Source organism: Hyla sarda, chromosome 12, assembly GCF_029499605.1.
Source record: "Hyla sarda isolate aHylSar1 chromosome 12, aHylSar1.hap1, whole genome shotgun sequence".
NCBI classification, from domain to species: Eukaryota; Metazoa; Chordata; class Amphibia; order Anura; family Hylidae; genus Hyla; species Hyla sarda.
The window spans coordinates 26,530,989-26,556,762 of record NC_079200.1 but is presented as its reverse complement, the minus strand read 5'-3'; the positions used below and the strand labels follow the sequence as shown (position 1 = coordinate 26,556,762).

Here is a 25,774-nt window from a genome sequence, read left to right as displayed (position 1 = left end):
CCGGGGTGCGCATCGCGAGCGGGCGCCACCCGCATCGCGAATCGCATCCCGGCTGACAGCAGGATCGCAGCGCCCCGGGTCAGAGGACGTGACCGGAGCGCTGCAGCGGAGGGGGAGAAGCGAGCGCTCCGGGGAGGAGCGGGAACCCGGAGCGCTCGGCGTAACAGTACCCCCCCCCTTGGGTCTCCCCCTCTTCTTGGAGCCTGAGAACCTGAGGAGCAGACTTTTGTCAAGGATGTTGTCCTCAGGTTCCCAGGATCTCTCTTCAGGACCACAACCCTCCCAGTCTACTAAAAAAAAATTTTTCCCTCTGACCTTTTTGGCAGCCAAAATCTCCTTGACCGAGAAGACGTCCGAGGAGCCGGAAACAGGAGTGGGAGGAACAGATTTGGGAGAAAAACGGTTGAAGATGAGTGGTTTGAGAAGAGAGACGTGAAAGGCATTAGGGATACGAAGAGAAGGAGGAAGAAGAAGTTTATAAGAGACAGGATTAATTTGACACAAGATTTTGAAAGGACCAAGATAGCGTGGTCCCAACTTGTAGCTAGGGACACGGAAGCGGACATATTTAGCGGAGAGCCATACCTTGTCTCCAGGGGAAAAAACGGGGGGAGCTCTTCTTTTCTTATCCGCGAATCTCTTCATGCGTGAAGAAGCCTGTAAGAGAGAATTTTGGGTCTCTCTCCATATAATGGAAAGGTCACGAGAAATTTCATCCACAGCGGGCAGACCAGAGGGCAAAGGGGTAGGGAGGGGGGGAAGAGGGTGACGGCCGTACACCACGAAAAATGGGGATTTGGAGGAAGATTCAGAGACCCTGAAGTTATACGAGAATTCGGCCCATGGAAGGAGATCTGCCCAGTCATCCTGGCGGGAGGAAACAAAATGTCGCAAATAATCACCCAGGATCTGGTTAATTCTTTCTACTTGTCCATTGGACTGGGGATGATATGCAGAGGAAAAATTTAATTTAATCTTGAGTTGTTTACAGAGAGCTCTCCAGAATTTAGACACGAATTGGACCCCTCTATCCGAGACAATCTGCGTAGGCAACCCGTGAAGACGAAAAATGTGTACAAAAAATTGTTTAGCCAACTGAGGCGCAGAAGGAAGACCAGGAAGAGGGATGAAATGTGCCATTTTGGAGAATCGATCAACGACCACCCAAATAACGGTGTTGCCACGGGAAGGGGGTAAATCAGTAATAAAATCCATACCAATCAGAGACCAAGGCTGTTCGGGGACAGGCAGAGGATGAAGAAAACCAGCGGGCTTCTGGCGAGGAGTCTTATCCCGGGCACAGATAGTGCAGGCTCGCACAAAGTCCCCAACATCCGTCTCCAGAGTCGGCCACCAATAGAAGCGGGAGATGAGTTGCACAGATTTCTTGATGCCCGCATGACCTGCGAGATGGGAGGAGTGACCCCATTTGAGGATTCCGAGGCGTTGGCGTGGAGAAACAAAGGTCTTTCCTGGAGGAGTCTGCCTGATGGAGGCAGGAGAAGTGGAGATCAGGCAGTCAGGTGGAATGATGTGTTGCGGAGGGAGATCAACTTCTGAGGCATCCGAGGAACGAGAGAGAGCATCGGCCCTAATGTTCTTATCGGCAGGACGAAAGTGAATCTCAAAATTAAATCGGGCAAAGAACAGAGACCACCGGGCCTGGCGAGGATTCAGCCGTTGGGCCGACTGGAGGTAGGAGAGGTTCTTGTGGTCGGTGTAGATAATAACAGGAAATCTTGATCCCTCCAGCAGATGCCTCCATTCCTCAAGTGCTAATTTAATGGCTAGAAGCTCTCGATCCCCGATGGAGTAGTTCCTCTCCGCTGGAGAGAAGGTCCTAGAGAAAAAACCACAAGTGACAGCATGCCCGGAAGAATTTTTTTGTAGAAGAACAGCTCCAGCTCCTACTGAGGAGGCATCAACCTCCAATAGGAAGGGTTTGGAAGGGTCAGGTCTGGAGAGCACGGGAGCCGAAGAAAAGGCAGACTTGAGTCGTTTAAAGGAGTCCTCTGCTTGAGGAGGCCAAGACTTGGGATCAGCATTTTTCTTGGTTAAAGCCACGATAGGAGCCACAATGGTAGAAAAATGTGGAATAAATTGCCTGTAATAATTGGCGAACCCCAAAAAGCGTTGGATAGCACGGAGTCCGGAGGGGCGTGGCCAATTTAAGACGGCAGAGAGTTTGTCTGGATCCATCTGTAGACCCTGGCCAGAGACCAAATATCCTAGAAAAGGAAGAGATTGGCATTCAAACAGACATTTCTCAATTTTGGCATAGAGTTGGTTGTCACGAAGTCTCTGAAGAACCATACGGACATGCTGGCGGTGTTCTTCTAGATTGGCAGAAAAAATTAGGATATCGTCCAGATATACCACAACACAGGAGTATAACAGATCACGAAAAATTTCATTGACAAAGTCTTGGAAGACGGCAGGGGCATTGCACAGTCCAAAGGGCATGACCAAATACTCAAAGTGTCCATCTCTGGTGTTAAATGCCGTTTTCCACTCGTCCCCCTCTCTGATGCGGATGAGGTTATAGGCGCCTCTTAAGTCCAATTTAGTGAAGATGTGGGCACCTTGGAGGCGATCAAAGAGTTCAGAGATGAGGGGTAAGGGGTAGCGGTTCTTAACCGTGATTTTATTAAGACCGCGGTAGTCAATGCAAGGACGTAGGGAGCCATCTTTTTTGGACACAAAGAAAAATCCGGCTCCGGCAGGAGAGGAGGATTTTCGGATAAAGCCCTTTTTTAGATTCTCCTGGACGTATTCGGACATGGCAAGAGTCTCTGGGGCAGAGAGAGGATAAATTCTGCCCCGGGGTGGAGTAGTACCCGGGAGGAGGTCGATAGGGCAATCATAAGGCCTGTGAGGAGGTAGAGTCTCAGCTTGTTTTTTGCAGAAAACATCCGCGAAGTCCATATAGGCCTTAGGGAGACCGGTTACTGGAGGAACCACAGAGTTACGGCAAGGGTTACTGGGAACCGGTTTTAGACAGTTCTTGGAACAAGAGGACCCCCAACTCTTGATCTCCCCAGTGGACCAATCCAGGGTTGGGGAATGAAGTTGAAGCCAGGGAAGTCCAAGGAGAATCTCCGAGGTGCAATTGGGGAGGACCAAAAGTTCAATCCTCTCATGATGAGATCCGATACTCATAAGAAGGGGCTCCGTGCGGAAACGTATGGCACAGTCCAATCTTTCATTATTTACACAATTGATGTAGAGGGGTCTGGCGAGACTGGTCACTGGGATGTTGAACCTGTTGACGAGAGAGGCCAAAATAAAATTTCCTGCAGATCCAGAGTCCAAGAAGGCCACTGTAGAGAAGGAGAAGGCAGAGGCAGACATCCGCACAGGCACAGTAAGACGTGGAGAAGCAGAGTAGACATCAAGGACTGTCTCACCTTTGTGCGGAGTCAGCGTACGTCTTTCCAGGCGGGGAGGACGGATAGGACAATCCCTCAGGAAGTGTTCGGTACTAGCACAGTACAGGCAGAGGTTCTCCATACGGCGTCGTGTCCTCTCATGAGGTGTCAGGCGAGACCGGTCGACCTGCATAGCCTCCACGGCGGGAGGCACAGGAACAGATTGCAGGGTACCAGAGGAGAGAGGAGCCGAGGAGACGAAACGCCTCGTGCGAACAGAGTCCATATCTTGACGGAGTTCCTGACGCCTTTCAGAAAAACGCATGTCAATGCGAGTGGCTAGGTGAATAAGTTCATGTAGATTAGCAGGAATTTCTCGTGCGGCCAGAACATCTTTAATGTTGCTGGATAGGCCTTTTTTGAAGGTCGCGCAGAGGGCCTCATTATTCCAGGACAATTCTGAAGCAAGTGTACGGAATTGTACGGCATACTCGCCAACGGAAGAATTACCCTGGACCAGGTTCAACAGGGCAGTCTCAGCAGAAGAGGCTCGGGCAGGTTCCTCAAAGACACTTCGGATTTCCGAGAAGAAGGAGTGTACAGAGGCAGTGACGGGGTCATTGCGGTCCCAGAGCGGTGTGGCCCATGACAGGGCTTTTCCGGACAGAAGACTGACTACGAAAGCCACCTTAGACCTTTCAGTGGGAAACAGGTCCGACATCATCTCCAGATGTAGGGAACATTGGGAAAGGAAGCCACGGCAAAACTTAGAGTTCCCATCAAATTTATCCGGCAAGGATAAGCGTATCCCAGGAGCGGCCACTCGCTGCGGAGGAGGTGCAGGAGCTGGCGGAGGAGATGACTGCTGAAGCTGTGGTAGCAACTGTTGTAGCATAACGGTCAGTTGAGACAGCTGTTGGCCTTGTTGCGCAATCTGTTGTGACTGCTGGGCGACCACCGTGGTGAGGTCAGCGACAACAGGCAGAGGAACTTCAGCGGGATCCATGGCCGGATCTACTGTCACGATGCCGGCTGGCAGGTAGTGGACCCTCTGTGCCAGAGAGGGATTGGCGTGGACCGTGCTAGTGGACCGGTTCTAAGTCACTACTGGTTTTCACCAGAGCCCGCCGCAAAGCGGGATGGTCTTGCTGCGGCGGTAGTGACCAGGTCGTATCCACTAGCAACGGCTCACCTCTCTGGCTGCTGAAGATAGGCGCGGTACAAGGGAGTAGGCAGAAGCAAGGTCGGACGTAGCAGAAGGTCGGGGCAGGCAGCAAGGATCGTAGTCAGGGGCAACGGCAGAAGGTCTGGAAACACTGGCAAGGGACACACAAGGAACGCTTTCACTGGCACTAAGGCAACAAGATCCGGCAAGGGAGTGCAAGGGAAGTGAGGTAATATAGGGAAGTGCACAGGTGATAACCCTAATTGGAACCACTGCGCCAATCAGCGGCGCAGTGGCCCTTTAAATCGCAGAGACCCGGCGCGCGCGCGCCCTAGGGAGCGGGGCCGCGCGCGCCGGGACAGAACAGACGGGGAGCGAGTCAGGTAGGGGAGCCGGGGTGCGCATCGCGAGCGGGCGCCACCCGCATCGCGAATCGCATCCCGGCTGACAGCAGGATCGCAGCGCCCCGGGTCAGAGGACGTGACCGGAGCGCTGCAGCGGAGGGGGAGAAGCGAGCGCTCCGGGGAGGAGCGGGAACCCGGAGCGCTCGGCGTAACAAGATGAACATCAGTCAAACTAGTATATCATCCAATGTGCATGCAGTGTCTTGAATCTCCCTCGACAGCTGATGTCAAATGAAAGAATGATTGGGCATGGTGGATTTCAATGTGCCCAATCCAATCCTTTGTTTTTCTAAGAGAGGTGTCTGGCAGTGGCTCATTCTCTTCTTCCTATTGAGAACATATGCATGTTAGGCAAAGCGAAGGCTGGGTCAGAAGAAACGGTTGTCGGCTGAGCATGCATAAATAGCAATATCCCACTATATATATATGTATATATATAAAAGCAGAAGGAGAGCAGCACATCCCCAATATAAAGTGCACGGGTGCCGTCAGCATAGAGCCCAGGTTCAGGGATCCATAAAATAGTAGCAAATAGGCAGCAGCAACTCCGTAAAGTGCAAAAAGTGGATTTTATTAACACAACGTGAGGCCTCGCGTTGTATGAATAAAATCCACTTTTTGCACTTTATGGAGTTGCTGCTGCCTATTTGCTACTATGTATATATATATATATATATATATATATATATATATATATATATAACAATGGCGCAGCACTCCAAAATTGCAAAAAAGTGTAAAAATGTATTCCTTCATGTCAAAATTCAAAGCGACGTTTCAGCTCCCCACTGGAGCTTTTTTCAAGCATGCTTTCAATGTATAGATGCTTTCAATGCTTGAAAAAAGCTCCAGTGGGGAGCTGAAACGTCGCTTTGAATTTTGACATGAAGGAATACATTTTTACACTTTTTTGCAATTTTGGAGTGCTGCGCCATTGTTTTCTATTACATGGACTTTGATCGAGTCGGGGCACTGGCACCGGGCATCTAATGGTGAAGTAGTGCTGCATTGTTTTTGAATATATATATATAGATAGATAGATAGATAGATAGATAGATAGATAAATAGACCCAAATAATAAGTTGGCCAGCACTATTTGATTCCAAACTTTTGTATAGACCTGGCTCACAGGTGCAGGCTGCTGGGCTAAATATACAGCAACAGGAGAATACAACAGCACACTGCTAGCACAAAGATATAGATAAAACATGAGTATATAGATAAAACATGAGTATATAGATAGAACACGAAAAGCTATATAGCTGTAGTGCAATAAATGAAAATATGAAACTATGAAATTATGAGGTACTTAGCTTGCGAATTTGGCGCCAAATAGCGTGGACCATCCCAATGCCTGTTGAACTGCAATGCCTGTTGAACTGTTCACACAGAGGCATATTCATAGTGTGGGGTCCATCCCAGAATGAGGTCACCTTACCGTGGTGGGACGGTCTACGCTATTTGGCCGCCAAATTCACAAGCTAAGTACCTCATAATTTCATAGTTTCACATTTTCATTTATTGCACTACAGCTGTATAGCTTTTCATGTTCTATCTATATACTCATGTTTCATCTATATCTTTGTGCTAGCAGTGTGCTGCTGTATTCTCCTGTTGCTAGATAGATAGATATATGTATATATCCAAATAAGAAAAACACCAGTGGCACGATACCTTATCAACGCAGCACTTCGAGATGGACAATGACGATATTCGGGCAGTAACCAGAAGCTTCAGATGCGGTGGTGCTAGGACAAATATACAGCAATGAAGTAATACCAAGAAAGACAAAAACAGGTGTCCTGCACTCACCGCTTCAGTTATGATTATACAGCTCCCATCTCGGGCTGCTCCTCCGGGAACCAGGGCTGGCGGATGCGTGGAGCGCTCAGAGGCGACTGCCGGCAGTTTCACGCACAGGTATGCGTTTCTTCAGCCCGGAAGAAGCGCATACCTGTGCGCGAAATCGCCGGCAGTCGCCTCTGAGCGCCCCACGCGTCCGCCAGCCCCGGTTCCGGAGGAGCAGCCCGCGATGGGAGCCGTGTAATCAGAACTGAAGCGGTGAGTGCAGGACACCTGTTTTTGTCTTTCTTGGTATTACATATATATGTGTGTGTGTGTGTGTGTGTTTGTTGTGTGTGTGTGTGTTTGTTGTGTGTGTGTGTGTGTGTGTGTGTGTGTGTGAAAGAAATCTGAAGGAGTAAAATCCTCTCAAAATGAGTCCTATAAACAAATAAGATGATATTATGCAACATGAACAAAAGAAACCAATAGCTAAACGCGTGTTGGGGTAGGTATGCACGATCTGGCCTCCACATGGTAACATTCATGTTCTATACATGTGTTTTCAAACTGGTTATTATTATTATTTATGCAGTGCATGTTGTCTTTTTATTCTGCAGTGTTGAATTTTTGCTTTATTTGTGTAACTTCAGTTTGTTATTGCTGCATTAGGGCTCGTTCACACGGAGTAATTCAAGAGGAATTTACTCAAGTAATTCCTCTTGAATTCTCCGCTCCAAATTAATTCACATCTCCTCTGCCCATTGACTTTAATGTTTTTTCCGCTGTCCTGTTCACACTGCAGAAATTCTGCTAGCGGGATTCCGATGCTGAATTCCGTTCCGCTTGAAGAATGAGCATGAGCGGAATCCACTAGCAGAAATCAATGGTAAAAAAAAAGATTCCGCCCGACATAGTTTGTGCGCGGAATTCGCGCAATTCGCGTGGAAATGGCTCAAAAACCCTTCACTTCTTTCTCCCCCATTTACGCGCGCAATTCCGCGCAAATTGCGCGCAAAAATAAAATAATTTTTTCCGCCCGTAAATTTTTCGCCGTGAATAACTCTTGAATTACTCAGCGTGAACATGGCCTTACTATCTGTTTTGTATTCAGTTTGATGTCCATTGTCCACTATGTGTACTCCTGCCATTAAATACATGATAGGGGCGACTGACAGGTTGGGCCCTCGGGCACTGCCCGAGGGTCTGGGCCTGAGACGGGGGCCTGGCGCCGGCAGCACTTTAATATTTTTGAACTTTAGTCAGTGGTATATTATGCCACTGTCACTTAAAGGGCGCAAATGTGCCGCGCGCAGGCACCTCTGCTCAGACGCTCCCTGGCATCCGCTGTTTTGGGAGAGAGAGGCCTGTTCTGTTAGTGACACCTGCTGCATGGAGCAGGTTATCAGAGGCTCCTTCACGGTCTTTGTGTTGCTGTCGCCATATAAAGAGCCTGGGGATCCTGATCAGCAAGTTTCTGTCGTGTCCCTGCTGCCGGAAGTGGAGGATGGCGTGCTGGGCCTGAAAGAGATATCTGGCTGCCCCTATGTTATTGTCCCCCCTCACCTAGTGGAACTACCCTACAACTTCCCCTCCCTGTATACCTCCTGTCCTCCTCTCTATCACCAACTGACCCAAAACCTGTGATAATAACCCCTATTCCCTGGGAGACCCTATCCCTGTACCCTTAGCCCAATTGCCACATTTAACCCCCTTGTACCCGAACTCCATCAAATCTACAGTGGATCAAAAATAATATTTGTGGGGCAAAATTGAAAAAAAAAAATGGCAATTTTTTTGGTGGGGGATTCCATTTCCACACAGTGCACTTTGCTAAAAATGACACATTACCTTTATTTTCTAGGTCCATGCCATTAAAATGATACCCACTTTGTAAAGGGTTTACTACTTTCAAAAAATTATAACTTTTTGTATGAACATCAGTATTCTTATATTTGTCCTTTTCTGATCCCTATAACTTTTTATTTTTCCGTATACGGGGATGTGTGAGGGTCATTTTTTGCGCTGTGATCTGTTGTTTTTATCGGTTCCATTTTGTTTTGATGGGACTTTTTTTTATCACTTTATTGTCATTTTTTTCTGGTATATGAAGTGACCAAAAATAGACAGATCTGATTTTGTTATTTTTTATGTTTACGCCATTGACCGAGCTGTTTAAGTAACATTATATTTTAATAGTTCGGACACTTATGCACGCATATACCACATATGTTTTTTCTTATTGTTAACATAATTTTATTTAAAAAATTGGGAAATGTATACATTTATTAACATTTTTTAAACATTTTATCTACTATTTTTAGTCCGCATAGGAGAATATAACATGCAATATTTAGACTGCATTCACTGAATGGCACGACAATGATCAGTGTTATCGGCGCACCATTAATGCAGGTTGTCATGACCTCCTGCACTGAATTAGCACCAATTAAACAGCATGTAGCGAGGTAAGGGACCTTAACCCATCCTCTCAGCTGATTGGAATCACAATGCTAAAAATGAGCCCCTATACATCACTGTTTACGGAAAAATAAAAGTGTTATAAGGGTCAGAGGAGGACAATTTTAAAAACATTAAAAGTAGAAAAATAAAACAAAATTTATATAAATTGGGTGTCGTAATCATATGGACCTACAGAATAAAAAGAACATATAATTGTATCCATAAAGTGCACTGTGTAGTGAAGTCGTTACAAAGTTTATTTGGTTGAGCAAAAAACGAGCCTTATATGGGTCTGTAGGTAGAAAATTCAAAGACTTATGACTATTTAAGGGGTACTCCTGTGTTCAACTATATTCGTGTGGCTTACACATGGGTGAGCGCACGGGGGGCCCCATAAGTCTTAATTGCCCGGCCGGCCCCGTGAATTGTGTGTCCACCCCTGATACATGTCTGTCATTTTTTTATATCTACAGTGGTCCGGCAACATACGATGGTAATTCGTTCCAAATGAACCATTGTTAGTTGAAACCATCGTATGTTGAGGGATCCATGCAATGAAAAGAATAGGAAGTTATACTCACCTGTCCCCGACGCTCCGGACCGTCACCGCTGCACTGGATGTCGCCCTCCATCACTGTCACCGTGTCTCTGGGGTGTCCCCGCTGCTCTGGACCATCTCTGCTGCCTGGGATGGTCACTCTTCATCGCCGTCATCACATCGCTGCGCACGCCGCTCCTCTTGGATGACGGGATGGCGTGCGCGACGATGTGATGACGACGAAGGAGAGCGATGGCGATGCAGGGGATCCTGAAGAGGACGGTCCGGAGCGTCGGGGACAGGTGAGTGACCATCACTGGACCACATGGGGCACCTTAAACGGCTATCCAGCGGTAGCTGAAGCAGTCTGCGCTGCCGGATAGCCGTTTATGCGATGGCCCCGACATACAAAAGCATCGTATGTTGCTGCTGCCTTCAACATGCGATGGACTCTGAGAGGAATGGCGTACGCAGCGGCGTAATGACGTCGCTACGCAGGCCCAGTAAGGCCTTGCGGAAGACAGAAGAGGACCGGAGAAGACAGCGGAGGACCGGAGAAGACAGCAGAGGGCCGGAGAAGACAGCGGAGGACCGGAGAAGACAGCAGAGGACCGGAGAAGACAGCGGAGGACCGGAGAAGACAGCGGAGGACCGAAGAAGACAGCAGAGGACCGGAGAAGACAGCGGAGGACCGGAGAAGACAGCAGAGGACCGGAGAAGACAGCGGAGAGCCCAGCGGAGGCCCGGGATCACCATCGGGAGCGGCGGGGACAGGTGAGTACAGCTTCCTATACTTTACATTGCACGAATCCCTCAACATACGATGGATTCAACAAACGATGGCTCGTTTGGAACGAATTACCATCGTATGTTGAGGGACCACTGTATATGGTCAATAAAGATTTTTTTTAATTTTTTTTTTATGCATTGTGTTGTTAGTGTACTATCATTTTGGTGTACAGTGTTGACTTGTACACTAATATACTGAACACCTATACAGTGATTTATAAGATGATATTCTGCAACATGAACAAAATGATTAAAAGATCCAAAAGTTTAACACCTCCCTGCATGTAGGGGCCAATTTCCACCCCCAGCCAGAGTAATGTCGGTGAGGCGAGACAGACCTAGTCACAACTTCCCTGCCTTATCCCAACAATTAAAATAATTTGTTGCCTAGAGTAAGTCAATACGGCTGACAAAGAGGAGATTACATTACTCCTTCATGGCTATATAATCGATTCACACCGCGTTCATGGCAGAGGAGACAAGAAGATGTGAAAGTTATTTCCGATCTTTCCAGCCGCTCTTGATATCTGCTCTTCAGAAGGAAAATACTGGCGGAAGATAGTCGGAGGGGTTTATGTAGAATATAAAACACATACTGGAATCACCAAAAAAAAAAAAACCTCTTAACTAGATTATGAAAAGACATGTAAAGCAACATCATAAGGAGCCTCAGAGCTGTAGCTTGCACTTTTTTGCGCCCGAGGCAAGCCCAGGAAATTGCATTTCATAAATAAATAATTCTTACCCATATCAATAATGGCGCTGCACCCCTCCGGGTCGTGTTTATGAAGTGCTGTGGGACAATAGAGCTGGTTTAGATGATTTTTGCACTTGCACCTGTCCAGATTGGGGAGTAGTTTATATGTTACCCCTATAGAGCTAGGAAAGAGCCATAGCTGGACGGTCATAGCATAGCTCATTCCCACACACAAATACAGTAACCCCCCGACATTCGATGGCCCCGACATATGATAAAATCGACATACGATGGCCTCTCAGAGGCCATCGCATGTCGATGTCAGCATCAACATACGATGCTTTTATATGTTGGGGCCATCGCATTAACTGCTATCCGACAGCGCAAAATGCTTAAGCTGCTGTCGGATAGCAGTTTAAGCATCCTGGGCAGGTTCACTTAACTATCCCCGATGCTGTGGGTCCACTTCGTGATCCTCCGGCGTCTTCTGCATCTTGTCCAGGGTCCGGGCCTCGCTTTCCCGCATCATTATTACGTCACTACGCACGCCGTGCTGACGCCGCAACGCAATAACATCACCAGAAAGCAAGGCCCGGACCCTGCAGAAGATGCAGAAGAAGCCGGAGGATCGCGAAGAAGACACCGGAGCAGCAGGACAGCATCGGGAGCCCCTGGGACAGCATCGGGAGCGGTTAGGACCTGGTCCGGAGCGGCGGGGACAGGTGAGTACAGCTTCATATACTTTACATTGCATGGATCCCTCAACATACGATGGATTCGACAAACGATGGGTCGTTTGGAACGAATTTCCATCGTATGTTGAGGGACCACTGTATGATATGAGTTATACCACAGAAGCACCTTTCTCCTGTGTGCACTTTATCCAGTGTTGTGGATTCTTTCAAACACCAACTTTTTATATGATTTGTGATATTTGCAAATACCACTGTACACAGACCAATATCACCATTAAAGGGATACTCCGGCGCTAAGGCATGTTATCTTTGGACAGGGGATAAGATGCCTGATCGCTGGGGTCTCCGGCCCCGTGATCGCTAGTCATCAGACCCGGAGCAAACATGCTCCGGGGGCTGATGGTAACGGGGTGCTGCGTGAAAGATCACAGGGGTGCCCAGCGGCGTACCCCCGCGATCAGGCATATTATCCCTTATCCCTAAATAGAAGTAATTTACAAATCTGTTCAACTTTCTGGCACAAGTTGATTTAAAAAAAAATTAAATTCAAGCGGAGTACCCCTTTAAAAGGCCCTATTATGCATGGGGAGGATCATCAGCTGAACTGATCGTCATCGTCCAGTGTAATAGGGCCAAGAAAATGACAAAGAAGTACCCATTAGGCTATGTTAAGACATAGCAAAAGTTGCTAAACGGAATTGCAGCCGAATTTTAGCAGAATTCTGTGTTCCCAAAACACAGAATTCCACTAAAAATTTTAAGCCCCATTGACTTCAAATTGATTCCATTAGGGAATTTGGCAAAATTAAAGACTGGTCTTTAAAGTTTGCAGTATGCGGAATTTCCGCAGCAGGATTGCCGCCGTGGAAATTCCGCTGAGCGAATGGAAGAGCGGAATCCCATTAAAGTCTATTGGCATTAAAGTTTGGCATTCTTCTGCAGTATTTTGCATGGAAATCGCGCCATCTGAGCATGGCTTTACTGATTCGCAAATTTAATAATCCACTAACAGGAAGGTTTGAAATATAGCTTTAATTAATATTAGGGATGAGCGAATCGAATCTGACGAATCCAAATTTTTTAGGAATTTCAGGAAAAATTGGATTTCCTACGAATGCAAATATCTCCACGATTCGATCGCTTCATTCACCGTCCAGGCTCCAGGGCATCTAAAATGGTGGATCCACATGAGAGGACATGGGGCAAGGAATCCTGGGAAGGTGGGTAGGCGGGATGACCCTGAATCACATGCAGCATGCAGCCAGCCGCCCCTGTGATGTCAAAGCCCTATATAATCGACAGCCATCTTGCGGCCAGTCACTTCAGCCTTTTATTGCAGAGAAACATAGAATGTGTCGACAGATAAGAACCATTTGGCCCATCTAGTCTGCCCAATAATCTGAATCCTATGAATAGTCCCGGGCCCTATCTTATATGAAGGATAGCCTTATGCTTATCCCATGCAGGTTTCAACTCCTTCACTGTATTTGCAGCGACCACTTCTGCAGGAAGGCTATTCCATGCATCCACTACTCTCTCAGTAAAGTAATACTTCCTGATATTACTTTTAAACCTTTGTCCCTCTAATTTAAAACAGAGAGAGGGGGATAGAGAGCAGTGTGTGTTTAACAGAAAACCATTTTTACAGCAGCGATTCACCTCCCGGTCACATCAGCGTTCTATTGCAGAGAGGGACAGAGAGCAGTGTGTGTTGCACAGAAAAGCTTTTTTACAGCAGCGATTCACCTCAAGCCCAAATCCCGCCTAGAAGCACTGATTGGGAAGGGAGTGAGATTGAGAGAGAGAGTGCAATTTTGGGTGTAGTACACAGCAACTGTGTGCTGCAGCACTGGTGTGTACTGCTGGTGTTGTAGACAAATACTGTTTTAAGCGTAATGGAGCACATTGTCCTCCCCTCATAAGTGCATACCATATACGTACATCTAAGTGGTGTACTATTTTGTTCCTGTTAAAGTCTTAAGGGCCTAGATACTGTGAAAGGCCAGGCAAAAGTACACACCTGCTAGTGTTGTACACAAATACTGTTTTAAGCGTAGTGGAGCGCCTCCCCTCATAAGTGCATACCACATACGTACATCTAAGTGGTGTACTATTTTGTTCCTGTTAAAGTCTTAAGGGCCCAGATACTGTGAAAGGCCAGGCAAAAGTACACACCTGCTGGTGTTGTAGACAAATACTGTTTTAAGCATAGTAGAGCACATTGACCTCCCCTCATAAGTGCACACCACATACGTACATCTAAGTGGTGTACTATTTTGTTCCTGTTGAAGTCTTAAGGGCCTAGATACTGTGAAAGGCCAGGCAAAAGTACACATCTGCTGGTGTTGTAGACAAATACTGTTTTAAACGTAGTGGGGCGCATTGTCCTCGCCTCATAAGTGCTGTGAGAAGGTGAAAGGTATGGTCGTTGATGGACGGTATGTGTCACCAAGGTTCCTGGCCTTGGTGAGGTAAGAGCCAGTAATTTTCCAGTATCTATGCTGCGATGCAGGCTGATACTGTGGCCGTAGTATGGCTGGAAGGCCAATCCGGGACAGCTCTTACGGGAATCACCATGTGCAGGGTGGGGGTCGTTCCCCACAATCGAGGACGGCTTTTTTTGGCCTTAAAGCTAGGTTGCTTCACCAGCTGAGGGGGAGTTTGCTAGTTGCAGCTCACATTGCTGGAGAGAGCTGAGAGTGGAGTTCTTCTCTGTGGTAGCTCCAAGAGTGGAAGCTTCTGGACAGCCTAGCTGGAGGCCTGGAAAATACTTGCTTGACCCTGCACGGCATGAACTCAGGTGTGAACAAACACCTAAGGATTACAGGTGGACTTTTGTTACGTTTTCCTTTGTTCTACTTTTTAAGACTGTTTGCCGTGTGTAAATAAAACACTGAAATTTGATTTGGAAAACACTGTCTCCTTGCCTCTATACTGCAACTGCACCTATTTGCAAGAGCGAGTCATCACAGTGCATATCACATACGTACATCTAAGTGGTGTACTGTTTTGATCGTGTTAAAGTCTTAAAGGCCTAGATACTGTAAAAGGCCAGCCTAAAGTACACACCTGTTGGTGTTGTAGACAAATATTTTTTTAAGTGTATTGTACTCCCCTCATATACGCACTTAGTATGTCAGGCAAAGAAGTGCCAGGACGTGCCCAGAGGAGTGGCAGAGGCCTTAATTCATCAGGCAGAGGTCGTAGCAGACTAGGGGCGAATGGCAGCAGGAGTCGCAGTGAGAGGCCTGAGCTCCCAGGATCAACTAGCGGTCGTGTCTCGACCAGCAACCAATCTGCCGTCATCGATAGGTTAACATGGTCATCCACTTCATCACAAGTGACATCTGATACCCCCAGTCAACAGTTGGTGGGTTCCTCAGACACAACCCTCAGTTGGCATGGCCCGGGAGCAGTCCCTGTCCTCCCATTGCCTCTGTCCTATGCGGTTCCCTCCCCCATAGAAGTATCTTACGCTGTGGGTTCAGCTCCACTAGTTAGGGAGGACGATCTACTAGAGGACAGTCAGCAGTTACTGCCCAGCCAAAAAGTGGACGAGACATCCTCCGCTAGGCGGGCAAGTAATGATGAGGAGAGTGGCGTGGGAGGTGGTGTTGTAAGCGTTCAGGCTCCTGAAGCAGACACTGTTGAGGAACCTGAGGAGGACATCAGTGACGTGCAACCTGTAAACAAAGAAAAAAGAGAAGGCCCAAGGAGGCGCCTAGTGCATTGCCCTAAATATTGAATCAAACCCCACATGGAGTGGGGACAAGTAGGGGGTCTGATGAATGGCCGCTCACCTGGAGCGTATATTATATACGCATATAACCTCAGTCTGAGGTGATAGTGGAGGAATCCGTGCAAGCCCGCAGGTTTTCTGGATGGGTCCAGAGGGAGATCCTGTTGGTGAACTTGATAGTAGAAAAAAATGACAGATTTATCAATCTGAAGAAGGGGTATGCTAACCCCGAAACGCGTTTTTGTATACTAATAAAGCTTGAATTCATATTCACCTCCATGACTTGGTTGTGAGATCTCCTTGGATCCCCGAGCGCCTGGTTAAAGTTCATTTTTTTCTACTATCAAGATCAGTGACGTGCAGACACAACTCAATGATGATGAAGCTGATCGCACTTGGGAGCCGGGTGAAGAAGGGGCTTCATCATCATCAGGAGAAGAGAGTTGCAGGTTGCCTGTGAGGCAGCAGCTGAGCCAGCAAGGTGGTAGCATGGCTGGCATTCAGCATGGTGGCAGAAGAGGAAAGTCTGGAGCCAAACGTGCCCGGGGTGGACCACCTGCTTCACGGCAGCCTACCTTCCCGGGAGGTAGTGGAACAGGGGTTCCTGGAGTTGGCGGCAGTAGCAGTCAATCAGTGCAGACTGTTGGGGGGGAAATCAGCTACTCGGCGGTGTGGCAGTTTTTCATAAAGCATCTGGAGGATGTTAACCTGCCCACATGCAAGATGCGTCGGCAGAAGGTGAAGCATGGCCAATGTCGGCACCACGGCCCTGCGTCAACATATGGAGCGTCACCATAAAGCGGCCTGGGAGGACCGTGGCTCGATGTGGTGGTCCAGCCTGCTGCATCACCCAGTGGCATGCCACTCCCTGTTTCAGCCATCCAAAGCTCCACCACCTTAGACGAAGGGAGCTGTGTCACATCCATCTTCTGTCGCTTCAGATCCTTCTACTTTGAGTAAGTCATTCCGCCAGCAATCCATCGGCGAAGCCATGTCCAAGAGACAATAGTATGTGCCCACTCAACCAATGGCGCAGAAGTTGAATGTGCTCCTGTCAAAGTTGCTGGTGCTGCAGTCCCTCCCTTTTCAAGTGGTAGACTCTGCACCTTTCAGAGAACTGATGGCTTGTGCCGAGCCGAGGTGGAGAGTCCCAAGCCGTAATTTCTTTGAGAAGAAGACAGTACCAGCCCTGCACAATTTTGTTGAACAGAAGGTGAGCCAGTCCTTGAGTCTGTCGGTGTGTACCAAAGTGCACGGCAGCACCAACCTGTAGAGCTGTAACTACAGTCAAGGACAATACATGTCCTTTACTGCCCACTGGGTGATTATGATTGTTCCTGCACAGCCACAACAGCAACTTGGACAGGTCACGCCGCTTCCGCCTCCACGCTCTCCGGCCGTTGGTCCTGTGACAGTGTGCGACTCCACCTCCTCATCCACCACCGTGTCACGCTGCTCTTCACATGGTTTGCCTTGGCGAACGGAGTCACACAGGGGAGGAACTGCTAAAAGTCATTCATCAAGAAATCGAATCATGGCTTACTCCACGAAAACTGGAAATGGGAAATATGGTGACTGACAACGGGAAGAACATCTTGTCTGCACTGCGACAATGAAGCCTGAGACATGCGCCCTGGATGGCACACGTGTTCAATCTGGTTGTCAAGCGGTTCCTGAAGTGTTCCCCCCCCCCCCCCCCCCGTCTACAAGACATCCTAATATGGGTAACATGGGAGGACAAACTGACCTACTACAGAGACATCCTACGTAGTCAGTTGGCCGATGCCTATCTGCACCATCGTCCATCCTCTCGCTGGTCTGACTAGGGGGGCCCTCTGAGCTCACCTTCCACTGCCATGGATGCTGGGGAGGGGTGGAGTGGCAGGAGCAGTACCAGCTCCATCAGCAGCAGCCTGAGTCTACAGTCACTGATGAGTACCTTTCTTCACCCGCATAGTGAAGCAACTCATCAGCAGCAGGTAGACCTGGAGCAGGACCTGAACCAGCAGGTGGTGGCATACCTTGACATGACCCTGCTAACACACCTTGAAGATCCGGAGGACTTCTGGGCAGCCAAACTTGATTTGTGGCCGCAACTAGCAGAGTTTGCCTTGGAAAAGCTGTCCTGCGCAGCCAATAGTGTGCCATCAGAGTGGGTGTTTAGTGCGGCGGGGGCCATAGTCACCCCAAGGCGAACTCGTCTGTCCACAAAAAATGTGGTGAGACTGACCTTTGTGAAGATAAATCAGGCATTGATCAGCCAGGATTTCCACCCACCAATGCCTGATGCATGAGAGTAGATTGACCATGGTGCTACACCAACACTTCTCAAATATGGATAGTGCAAAACATATTTAAGGTGCTGCCCCTCAGTTACAGACAATCCTCCGCATGAGACCACAAGTAAGTATTGAGGATATGCATTACGTAAAACGTAACTTTTAATAATATTCTTAGGATAAAATATATGGACCCAAATTTTTTTTAAATCAAACAAAAGGAAAGGTGTGCAAAGAATACCATGTGCCACCTACACCACAAGTATTGATGTGATGCAAAGACCTCTAAAAGGTGGAAGGGAACAACGTATGGTCAATTGTAACCGGTGGGGGTAAAAACTTCCCCTCTAAGGCCCTACTCACACATTATTAATTCTCTTCTTGGAAAGTGTTACTCGTCCTAAAAAGGGGAGCCCCACACAGGAACCTCTCCCTATTTCCCCCTACAAACACTGCCATTTCCCAGGGTTTTTAGGTGGAAATAGGGAGAGGTTCCTGTGTGGGGCCGCCCTTATTAGGGTGAGTAACACTCGCCAAGAAGGGAATTAATAGGGAGATAGTAAGGCCTTACAGGGGAAGTGTTTACCCCCACTTGATACATTGAACAATAAGTTGTTCCCTTCCACCTTTTCGAGGAAAGTGTTACTTGTCTCAAAAAGGGCAGCCCCACACAGCCGTCACGCCCCCCCCCCCCCCCTCCCATAGACTTGCATTGAGGGGGTTTGGCCGGTACACCACCACAAGAAGAAGACAAGCTAGTAGGGCCAGTGTGATGTTCTGTGTACTTTTTCTCTGGACCGGTTTTGATAAATCTCCCCCTATATGTATAAATAGACAATTGCCTGGATAACCCCTATGAGCATTAGGGATCTACCGATTATCAGTTTGGCCGATATTATCGGCTGATATTCACGATTTTGGACACTATCGGTATCGGCAATTACCTTGCCGATATGCCGATAATGCCCTGCTCCCCGCCTACCCGGCCAGAGACCACCGCTGCTGCCGCCGCTGCCCCATTGCCTCCCCCATCCCCGGTTTTATAATTACCTGTTCCCGGGGCCCGGGGTCCACGCTACTTCTGGCTCCTGCAATGTATTGCTGCGCTGCGCAATGACGAGTGACGTCTTCAACGCGACGTCACCGTCAGTGCGCACAGTGACAGCTCAGGACGCCGCCAGAGCCAGAAGTAGCGCGGACCCCTGGAACAGGTAATTATAAAACCGGGGATGGGGAGGCAATGAGGCAGCAGCGGTGGTTGGACTCAGGAGGACCCCAGGACAGGCACAGGGAGAGAAGCGGGTGGCGGCGGCGATCTCTGGCACCGCAAAAGCCTCTGCAGTTCATTGATTTAAAGTGCCCGCTTTAAATCATTGATCTGCAGCGGCTTCTGCGGCGCCGGGTGGGGGGTTGGGGGAAATAGCCGATAACTTATACCGGAATATCGGTATAAGTTATCAGCTATCGGCCTGAAAGGTCATAGATTATCGTTATCGGCCCTAAAAAATCGATATCGGTCGATCCCTAATGAGCATCCTGCTATCCTATACAACCCCCTCGCAGTCATGAAAGGCTAAAACCTCAGGCGACAATTCTCATTCTTTTGTATACACTGGTTTTAATCAACTCAGTGCATGTGTATATATTTTTTTCTAGTTTACAGTATATGACATACAAATTTATATTACTACAAGTTGCACCATGTAATTAAGTAGCCCACTTAGTTATATCTTTGTAATGGGAAAAGCTGTTACTGCCGCAGCAACATCCGATGTGTGTGACCTGATTTGTCCCTAAGCCCGGCGGCAGCTGTCATCACATATGATGTCTAGGCTGTGCTCTATATAACTTATCTCCGGAATATTCACAAACTCCTCTTCCGGCAAGTGATTCTGCATTTTGAAGAATTCCACAGTCTATGGCCTGCAAAACGATTGGGTGGTAAAACTAAAAGTCTTGGTTTATATTAAAATATATTGAAAGTGCAAATACTGCATATACATAAAGCAGATGTTTAATTTTTGGACGAAAATCATCCAACCATTAGGTACGAATGAAAAAGCAAAGTAACTTAAGGGGGTATTCGGGCCTTATACGTCTTATCCCCTATTTAAAGCATAAGGTATAAGATGTCTGATCGCAGGGGGCCCGCCATTGGGACCCCCGCAATCTCGGTGCAGCCCCTGGCATTCTGTGACAGGCATTGCCACCGAGACGTGACATCACAGCTACGCCCCCTCCATTCATGTCTATGGGAGGGGGCGTGACAGCCGTCACGCCCCCTCCCATAGACATGAATGGAGAGGGCGTGGTTGTGACGTCAAGTCTCGGAGGGCGGCGGGACCCCTGCGATCAGACATCTTATCCCCTGCCTTTAAAGTGGTTTTCCAGTGATAAGCTGAGCAGCACTGTGATCTATTGGGCCAGGGCACCAGGATGAAGACTGTGTCCAGGCTTAATACATCACTGGCCGAGCCGGGATACCGATGGGCCGGCGATTAGCTGAGCACAATGTCATGTGTCGGGCCCCAAAAGCAGGAAGAAGACCAGTCCAGAGAATGGGAGATTGATTCGAGTGGCACTGGGGGAGGGGCGGAAGGTAAGGTTAAAGAGCACTTGTCATCAAACCATATTTTCTGAACCACCTCAGATTATATTCCCTAACTACTCCTAACACCCCTCCTACCCTTAAAAAAAAAATTCTGAGCTTTAAAAAGCTGTGTATCATACCTTTCCCCTTGCTCACATTGTGTAAGCTCCCGGCAAGAGAAAGTGGGCGTTCCCCAGCAGGCGTGACATTACTGAAGAATGCGAGAGCTGTGCCTCCCCATGCCCCTCACCAACTTCCTGAGTTTGGTCTCCTGCCAGGCCGGGAGGAGGCCAAACTAACTGTATTAATTGTAGCAGGAAACAGAACAGACTTTATATAAAAAATATATAAAGGTTGAGAGCAAAAGTGTCTTATAATTACATAAGGAACAATATATGAAACATTTTGTTTGGTGACAGTTACTCTTTAATTATTTAAATTGTGGCAGCCTGGGAATAATGACAAAATAATTTTTTTTCCTGGAAAACCTTTAATATGCCCAGTGAAATCACATTACATGATTAAGATGCACAGTGATGTCACATTACGATGTTTACTAGTATTTTGATGTCTCATGCCGGCGTTAGGGTGAGGCAATCTGGGCAATTGCCCAGGACCCCATCCCCCTAGGGGCCCCCTGAGGACTGCTCAGTGGCAGATCCAGGGTGGGGGGGTGATTCGGACATCCCTGTGTCCCGAAAGATCTTTTCGGGACACAAGGATGTCCCGGTTACCTTTCCGCGGCCCCGCATTAACTTTAAAAATGCAGGGGCAGCCAGGAGGTTGGCACGCAGGGACGTCACTGACGTCCCGTGCGTGCACCCATAGGAATGGAGGAGCGGAGCATCAAGGAGGAGGAGGACGAGCGCGCATTTTAAGTCGTCATCTTCAGTGCTCCGACCACCGCTCCTCCAGAGGAGCAGTAGACAGAGCACTGAAGTGGGGCAGTACACAGACATACAGCCTCCAGCCATACACTGTATATGGCTGAAGGCTGTATGTCTGTGGGGGAACATACTGCACCTAATGTGGGGAATTATACTGCACCTAATGTGGGGGAGCTATACTGCACCTAATGTGGGGAACTATACTGCACCTAATGTGGGGAGCTATACTGCACCTAATGTGGGGGAACTATACTGCACCTAATGTGGGGGAACTATACTGCACCTAATATGGGGGAACTATACTGCACCTAATGTGGGGAGCTATACTGCACCTAATGTGGGGGAGCTATACTGCACCTAATATGGGGAACTATACTGCACCTAATGTGGGGAACTATACTGCACCTAATGTGGGGAGCTATACTGCACCTAATGTGGGGGAGCTATACTGCACCTAATATGGGGAACTATACTGCACCTAATGTGGGGAACTATACTGCACCTAATGTGGGGGAGCTATACTGCACCTAATGTGGGGGAACTATACTGCACCTAATGTGGGGGAGCTATACTGCACCTAATGTGGGGGAACTATATTGCACGTAATGTGAGGGAACTATACTGCACCTAATGTGGGGAACTATACTGCACCTAATGTGGGGAACTATACTGCACGTAATGTGGCGGAACTATACTGCACATAATGTGGGGGAACTATACTGCATGTAATGTGGGGGAACTGTACTGCACATAATGTGGGGGAACTATACTGCACGTAATGTGGGGGAACTATACTGCACGTAATGTGGGGGAACTATACTGCCAATCTAATGTGGGTGGACTATACTGCACACCTAATGTGGGGGAACTATACTGCATGTAATGTGGGGAACTATACTGCACGTAATGTGGGGAACTATACTGCACATAATGTGGGGGAACGATACTGCCAATCTAATGTGGGGGGAACTATACTGCCAACCTAATGTAGGGGGACTACAACCTAATGTGGGGGAACTACACTGCCAACCGAATGTGGGGGAACTGTGCTGCCAATCTAATGTGGGGGAACTACAACCTAATGTGGGGGAACTATACTGCCAACCTAATGTGGGGGAACTACAACCTATTGTGGGGGAACTATACTGCCAGCCTAATGTGGGGGAACTATACTTCCAGCCTAATGTGGGGGAACTACAACCTAATGTGGGGGAACAACAGCCTAATGTGGGGGAACTATACTGACAACCTAATGTGGGGGAACATTACTGACAACCTAATAATGGGGGAAACTATACTGCCACCCTAATGTGGGGGGACCTATACTGCCAGCCTAATGTGGGGGAACTATACTGACTACCTAATGTGGGGGAACTATACTGCCAACCTTATGTGGGGGAACATACTGACAACCTAATGTGGGGGAACTATACTGCCAACTTTATGTGGAGGGACCTATACTGACAATCTAATGTGGGGGAACTACAGCCTAATGTGGGGTAACTATACTGCCTACCTAATGTGGGGGAACTATATTGACAATTTAATGTGGGGGGGGGGACTATACTGACAACCTAATGTGGGAGGACCTATACTGCCAGCCTAATGTGGGGGAACTACAACCTAATGTGGGGGAACTATACTGCCTACCTAATGTGGGGGAACTATGCTGCCATCCTAATGTGGGGGAACTATGCTGCCAACCTAATTTGGGGAAACTATACAAAAATATAAAATCATACTATTCTGATCCCTATAGCTCTTATTTTTCTGTATATGTGGATGTATGAGGGTCATTTTTTTGCGCTGTGATTTGTAGTTTTTATTGGTACCATTTTTGTTTTGATGGGACTTTTCAATTGCCTTTTAGATATTTTTTTATGGCATTTGAAGTAACCAAAAATGTGCAAATCTAGTAATTGCACTATTACGACTTTTGGGGCCCCACTTTTGATTTTGCTCAGGGCCATGCTAAGCCTAAAACCGGCCCTGGCCGGGGTGCATGGTGTGCTGGGGGTTAGTAGGAAATGGCACTGGCCAGAGTACGATATTTACACTTTAAAATTTTTAACCTGACAGCCGATCCAGCAATCTTCTAATCTGGTTGTAACTGAGTGAGCCACAAACCTCCATGGCCTTCCTCTCCTCTGACCCTAGGGTGCCTCTGAGACGTCACTCACACATCAGGGGGGAGGAACAAAGCAGGCCGGCAATGATCGCATAGTGTATGGACTCACAGTTGGCGCAGTCCCGGCTGTTCCTAGGGTCATAAATGCCAGAGTGAAGAATTTTCTTTTGGCGCCCCTCAGTGGGCATGGCTATCTGAATGACTAATTCAGCAATTCAGCAACATGGTGTGTAATTTTTCCTAATTTGTATTTATTTTCTACATTTACCAATACACACCCCCAGCACTAATAGGGTAAATAACAAAAACGGTATACGTTAAAGAGTACCTCTCATGATCTTGTCTTCTATTTTTATTATTTGTTAGTTTTCTACCTTGATATTGCTCTGTATTTTCTGCTCAGTCTCAGTCAGATTCACAGACTGGGAAGGGGCGTTCCCCAGCAGGCGTGACATCATCTGAAGCCATACAGGGGAGAACTTCCTCCCTCACTCTGCTACACACAGCCCACAGCAGTTCAGTGTGAGATGAGCTATGATTGGCTAAGGCTGTACACCCCCCCTTCAGAACTCCAGACTGCATTTCCTGATTTTGGACTTCTGCCAGCAGGAGTCCAAAGTCTGGGCAAGAGATAGGGGGAAATGTGCTCTGGACAGGTAGGGAGACACCTAGTGGCAGCTTTTTTTAAACACAAATAACCAAACACAAACATAGAAAACTTCATTTTTCTAAAGTATGTTATAAAGATTTTTTTATTTACCATAAGGAGTCCCATAGCAAAAAATTTTTTAATGACAGTGCCCCTTTAACCCCTTAACGACGCAGGACGTATATTTACGTCCTGCGCCGGCTCCCGCGATATGAAGCGGGATCGCGCCGCGATCCCGCATCATATCGCGTCGGTCCTGGCGCTCATCAACGGCCGGGACCCGCGGCTAATAACACACATCGCCGATCGCGGCGATGTGCGGTATTAACTCTTTAGAAGCGGCGGTCAAAGCTGACCGCCGCTTCTAAAGCGAAAGTGAAAGTGACCCGGCTGCTCAGTCGGGCTGTTCGGGACCGCCGCGGTGAAATCGCGGCGTCCCGAACAGCTGACCGGACACCGGGAGGGCCCTTACCTGCTTCCTCGGTGTCCGATCGACGAATGACTGCTCCGTGCCTGAGATCCAGGCAGGAGCAGTCAAGCGCCGATAACACTGATCACAGGCGTGTTCATACACGCCTGTGATCAGGATGAGAGATCAGTGTGTGCAGTGTTATAGGTCCCTATGGGACCTATAACACTGCAAAAAAAATGTAAAAATAAATAAAGGTCATTTAACCCCTTCCCTAATAAAAGTTTGAATCACCCCCCTTTTCCCATAAAAAAAATAAAACAGTGTAAAAAATAAATAAATAAACGTATGTTGTATCGCCTATAAAAATTTATCATTAATTAAACCGTCAATGGCGTACGCGAAAAAAAAATCCAAAGTCAAAAAAAGCGAATTTTTGGTCACTTTTTATACCATTAAAAAATTAATAAAAAGTGATCAAAAAGTCCGATCAAAACAAAAATCATATCAATAAAAACTTCAGATCACGGCGCAAAAAATGAGTCCTCATACCGCCCTGTACAATGAAAAATAAAAAAAGTTATAGGGGTCAGAAGATGACATTTTTAAACGTATCAATTTTCCTGCATGTAGTTATGATTTTTTCCAGAAGTGCGACAAAATCAAACCTATAAAAGTAGGGTATCATTTTAATCGTAAGGACCTACAGAATAAAGATAAGGTGTCATTTTTACCGAAATATGCACTGCGTAGAAACGGAAGCCCCCAAAAGTTACAAAATTGCATTTTTTCTTCGATTTTGTCGCACAATGATTTTTTTTTCCGTTTAGCCGTGCATTTTGGGGTAAAATGACTGATGTCACTGCAAAATAGAATTGTATGTTGCAAAAAATAAGCCATAATATGGATTTTTAGGTGGAAAATTGAAAGGGTTATGATTTTTAAAAGGTAAGGAGGAAAAAACGAAAGTGCAAAAACTGAAAAATCCTGAGTCCTTAAGGGGTTAAGCCTTTACTTCTTTTTGTATAGTCAACATAGTAATATCTTCCTGTTGAGAGACCTCACCCTGCTTTTGTGTTGTTCACCCAGATTCTTGGGATAACACCTGCTAATGAATTTTAGCCCCATTTCCTTTAGCCATAATTCTAAAGTCTCAGTACCCCAACAATTCTTTCCACCCTTATTAGTTGAA

The 25,774-nt window shown here is 47.5% G+C and overlaps 1 long non-coding RNA gene across 1 annotated transcript in view; it reads right to left on the bottom strand.

The window, feature by feature from the left end:
* Positions 1-5,112: 5,112 nt before the first annotated feature.
* The window catches only part of LOC130296859 (uncharacterized), a 39,632-nt gene continuing 18,970 nt past the window's right edge, over positions 5,113-25,774 (bottom strand). Inside the window, exons 2-3 of the long non-coding RNA XR_008849313.1 lie at positions 6,612-6,685; positions 5,113-5,264 (exon numbers count right to left, since the gene is read on the bottom strand). This is a non-coding gene — a long non-coding RNA (uncharacterized LOC130296859). The remainder of the gene's footprint in view (positions 5,265-6,611; positions 6,686-25,774) is intronic.